The 5,562-nt window shown below is 29.6% G+C and overlaps 1 long non-coding RNA gene across 10 annotated transcripts; it reads right to left on the bottom strand.

Annotated features, from left to right (window-relative positions):
- Positions 1–864: 864 nt before the first annotated feature.
- On the bottom strand, positions 865–3,913 carry LOC145037281 (uncharacterized). 10 transcript variants are annotated; one of them, XR_013678719.1, is made up of 6 exons: positions 3,582–3,913; positions 3,370–3,418; positions 3,007–3,296; positions 1,831–2,409; positions 1,361–1,745; positions 865–1,153 (listed from the first exon to the last, which is right to left on the bottom strand). It is a non-coding gene; the product is annotated as an uncharacterized LOC145037281 (long non-coding RNA). The 10 variants fall into 10 exon arrangements; XR_013678718.1 differs by having other exon boundaries at positions 3,007–3,418; XR_013678720.1 differs by lacking the exon at positions 3,007–3,296 and having other exon boundaries at positions 3,582–3,911.
- Positions 3,914–5,562: the final 1,649 nt, after the last annotated feature.

Raw genomic sequence — 5,562 nt, 5'->3', positions numbered from 1 at the left:
TTATCAACCACAACTAACTCGAAATTTGTTGGGATTGTCAACCATAAAAACGATAAAAGATAATTGTTTGTCAAATTGAAAAACCATGAAAACGACTTACTCGAAATTTGTTGGGATTGTCAACCATGAAAACCATAAAAAATTATTGTTTATCTTTTTTCATCGTATTTCATTGTTTTCTGTTTTTTTTATTTCTAGTGGAATAAATACACAATGTCGCCGCAACAAATAATTTCCTTTTATCAAATAGATTTGGTTATTTTTGTTTAGATATAAAAGGACGTTTTTGTTTGGTTATAAAATATATGATTAGTTTATGCAACTATGTCTACTTCAATTAAGATCATATTGTGCATCTACTGATACAAAACCACATATTGCTTTCAATTGGAATACACCTTTGATAGTTGTAAGATTCGTTGTGTCTCTTCCTTCTCGATGTTTTCCCTCTCGAATCCACATGGTTGAGCCAATAAGCCTCAAAAAGGATGTATGTATCTATAAGTTCCTGTAATAAGCACCCTTCATTATTCCCAAAAAATCCTATCAAGATTCACAATTTTCAACCAACCCCATCACAAATATTTGGTAGTCGATTACCCAACTAAATTGTCTAGATATGTAATACACTTGTTCTTTCAAGTTTCAATGTTGAAACCTAAACCAAAACTGATTATATCGATTGTTAGTATGTATGAAATGCTTCTTCAACCGTATCTAACAACCTATCCCTATGGTATAGTATACATAAACCCCAAGGACAGTTTATGTAATTTAGTCAGTTTTTATTTCAAACTAAATAAAATAATAATTCAAATATCAATATAATCAACTACTTCATATCTAGAAATTATAATAATCATATAAGCAAAAGCAAAACTATAAAAGATTTCAAATAAATATTTCCTAAATCATATAGTTTTCTTGTATATAACATGTGTCTTCCTTGATTACTTGTTAAAATCCACCCATTTACATCTCCAACCTAAAAGTCTAATTAGAATAACACAATTAGATAACCACAGAAATCTAGAAAAAAAAGGTTAAACAATGATACAGAAAAATCGAATAGAAAATCCAAGTTGATATCAATCTTAATGGCGTTTTTTTAAGTGGAAAGCCCCTCCAATCCTTCCAAATTCACCATAAACTCCTGAAATTTTATAAAAAAAAATGATAGTAAATTACATGTTACACAATTTCAATCTGTATACAATGGAACAAAAAAATGACCATAGATTGTCTCACTGCTTCCATGAATGATGAACAGGAAAAAAAACAACAGATTATGTATACTGTGAATTTTTACTATAACTATAACCGGTAACTAACAAAATTATAGAAATAACTTTGAACATACCGAGCAAGCCTTGGAGTAGAGAGTGAGAGATCGGTCATAAAAGTTGGAACCATACACCGAAGAAGCTTGTCGGTTCTCTGCCACCTCAAAAATTGAAATGGCCATCGAATGCATTTTACTTCAAATGTACCGATGTAGTAATGTTCTCACAGCCAAAAAACAACATTTATACAGAATGTAATTTAATGCAATCTAATAACCTTGGATGAACTTTTTGTGCTAAGCTATTTATAATTAATGTTGTAAATCATAGAGATGAACTCACATAGTTCTTCCATTTTCTTATGTCAAAGTTGATAAGTTCTTACCTAGTCTTGTAACTCCTTGGTTTTCATTTGGTTATTCCTTCAACTACCACCACAATAAAAATATGCCCAATAGCTTCCTGTAATAGAAACAAAAGAAAACTTTAGACCTAGGTTATTTTTACTCTTTATAAAAATGTAATGTTTAAATATTTACCGCATTACCCTTGATTTTGGATAGGGGTGCCCACAACTTTCTGTATAAAATCAACTAAACCTCATCATTCTTTATATATCTAAGCTTTTCAAGCTTTTCCTTGTTTTTATATGAAGGATGAAGGGGTAAGTATCAGAAATAGCAACTTGCACCCCTTTAGTGAACATATTAATGAATTTCTATAAATGTAACAAAAATATAGTGTTATAAAATGACAACTTTTGTTTTTCAGTCCAACCTTTAACGGATGCATCTGAATTCCATAACTGGATACTGCACAACCACGAAACCAAATAAAAACATTAAGATTTCTTGACAAAGGCTTACCAGTAACTCATCTGTATTAGCATAATTAGGTCATCAATAATTTATCTTCAACTCCATCATCATTAATTTGAAACAAAAACAAAATCATCAAGATTTCTTTACAAAATAAATAAACAAAAAAATATTGGTTTACCTGGACGTAAATTATTATTAATTTCATTGTATCTTTCAAGTTAGAAGACATATCCTTTCCTGGTGGTTTACGCTTGAAGATAGGTTGGATCTACCCGTTCGTTACTCAAGACTCATGAATCTTCAGACTGAAAACAAATATTTGTCATATTCAACATAAATTTGATTTTTAGAAATCAAAATAGATTATGAGAGTAGGTGAGAGTCGATATCATAAATTGCAACCTCATACACATGAGATTGAGTAAAATCTTACATGGATCTAATCATATACCATAAAGTAGGATGTCATTATATAGCAATTTTCAGATTTGGATTTTTAAAGCATGAAATACAAGACCAATCATTTTTGTTCATTAAATCAAATACAGGTGCCATTTAAAGTATGATGATTTTTCTTACTTTGTATTTACAAAGGAAGAAATACGATCACATAGACTAAAATGAAAGTACAATGTCATTTCTATGGGTAAAAAAGTTTCAGAAACACATGATTTATGTATAAGTTTGAATTTTATAATGATATCATGTAAAAAAACTTAGCAAATATGTGAAGAGTTTAGAAAAATGCTAACTACCTTCAATAAGCATTTCTATAACATTTAATCACACCCTTTCATCATATGTGAAAAAATAAACATAAACTTTGAAGTTAATAATGAAGAAAAATATATATGTAATTTATTGAAGTTAAATAAACACCAATAATTAATAACCTAAATAACCTAAAACTTCGTTGGTGCAAATCTGATATCATGCCTTCTTGATCTGCTTGCAATTCAAATACAAAATAGAAGAGCAAATCACAAAATCAGAAATTTTATGTGGAAAATCGAACTAAGAAGGTCTGTGATAGAAACAAAAAATGCAATAAAAATAACAACATAGGCTATAATGGTTCGTTCAACAAAAAAACACAATAAATAAAAGTATAACATGTAAATATTCTAAAACATGAAGTAAAATCGGAGGTTCGTTCATCATCCATAGGATGGTACGATCCAGATTTTTGAACCTGAAAAAAAAACGTGGTTCTTCAACATTCTTGAGAAGAAAACCCTTAAATCAAAACAAATTAAAAAATGAACCTTTGTCTTGTTTGTTTAGCACATCCAAGACTTCAAGATTACTTGATCCCTAACACATGAAATCGGAACCCAAACCAAAATCGGTTAACACACATGACAAAAAGAAAGAGATTTGGACAGAAGTTTGAGTTCTTTGGACATGAAAAAAGACGGTTCATTCAACAATCTTCAGAAAAAAAAACACATAAATCAAACCAAGTAAAATAATGAACCTTTCTCTTCTTTGTTTGGTGCAATCTTGGAAGACTTCAAGATTATTTGAGCCCTAGCACATGAAATTGAAACACAGACCAAAATTCGTTAAAACAGGACAAAAGGAAGGAGATTTTGGTTGCATATTCGTTGATGGGGTTTAACGTTCGTAAGTTGATGGGTGTAACGATGGTCGTGACGAAGGGTGAGGGTTTTGGTTGAGACTTTTGTGGCGTTGTTAATGGATTTCGAGGGGAGGAGGAGAGTTCTGTAGCTTCTTTGGCTTCCGAAAGAAGGAATATGTTTGAACGGCGGAAAGAGAATAAAGAAAGATTAGGGCAAGTTGTAAATTAGGGAATTACCTTATTTTTGTGTGCATACGTGTGTATGTGTTTCTTGATCCTCATTGGTTGAAACCTTTTCACATGGATTACAAATAGCTAAATTGTAATCGTTCATTTTAGATCTAAGGGTCCAAAACTAGACATTATCTTAAATTCTTAGAGGCCCACTATTTTATGGTTTATATAATGGTATATATATATATATATATATATATATATATATATATATATATATATATATATATATATATATATATATATATATATATATATATATATATTGTAATCTGTTAAGAACTATTTTTAAGTGAGGAGGTAACTCTATGTTAGCCGTTACAACTGATTCTGGAATTCTAGTATAACTCATGAATTATGTACACTGAAATCTTTGTCCGAAATGACACTCCAAAATAAGAATTTAATATTTATTTTTTTCTTATATTGTTATATTATTTTTCATATTTACTTGTATCAAACCAATACCTGATATAAGTCCAAAGATCAATTTACATGGTTGTTAAAAAAATTAGGTTTTATGGGTGAAGAAATTGTGATCTATTTATAAGAACATTCAAAATTACGCCCGATAAAGGTAAAAGCGAATTAAAAAATTGCAATAGTTAATTTATTTTGGTGGTAATATATTAAAATGATGTTGGAGTTTGGTTTACACATATGAAAACAAAATCCTGAGATAGAAAAAAACACAATAAAATACTAATGACACCGTAAAATTAAGAAAAAAATAATTCGAAATGATGTTAAAGCTTTAGAGGAAAGCAAATATAACTCTGAAAGACGAGACTAGAGCAAGGTTACACAAACCTGTTATTTTAGGCTGGTTGCGAATTTATATTTCTTCTTATGGACATATTTCTGCAAGTTGGTTATAATTTTGGATATGTTTCTACATGATGGTTTTTAATACGTATTTTAGTAATTTTTTATAATTTCAGTCTTCAACATCTAGTGGCTCAATTAATGAGGATGTGTTGCCAATAAAATATGAAATACTATGTCTTGAGGATGAGCAACGACATCTTGTTGATACTAGAAAAATTATCGATGTGCAAAATAGTGAATAGTAATACTATAAAAATTAGTACCCAGTTCCACGGTCGAGGAACACAGGATACTAACATTGTATAATAGTTAAATGCTCCTCATTATGATGTTTAACGACATACGACAGTTTGTGAACACATTAGACTTAATCGAAAAAGCATTGATGATAAGTGCAATAATAGAGGAATGAATGTAAACGATTGATAATGGGTTCTACCTAAATGAGAACTACATGGAGGGTATTTGAAATCATGTAGACACTGCTAGTTTTCATAAGATGCATGTTCCCAATTATCCTGGAAATGTACTGTAATTTTTAATATTTTAATTTATTTTTAAAATTAATTATGTGAAAGTAATGGTAGAGTTTTGTAAATGGATATTCTTTTCCTTAACATTAATTAAACGATTGCTAAAAATGCTAATACATACTTATATTGGTTTCGATAAATTAAGAAATCGTAAGGGATACATATTTTATTCGCGGTCGATAATATTTCCTCTAATTCTAATGACATACGTATGACACTCCCGTTCTACATGAAGCTTACCAATCTTCGCATTTTCATCTCAAATCTACGTCTCAAATTCT

This window comes from Lactuca saligna, chromosome 3 (assembly GCF_052625555.1).
Source record: "Lactuca saligna cultivar CGN05327 chromosome 3, ASM5262555v1, whole genome shotgun sequence".
Classification (NCBI taxonomy): Eukaryota; Viridiplantae; Streptophyta; class Magnoliopsida; order Asterales; family Asteraceae; genus Lactuca; species Lactuca saligna.
Note: the sequence above shows the minus strand (reverse complement) of the source record. Positions and strands in the feature narration are given on the sequence as shown.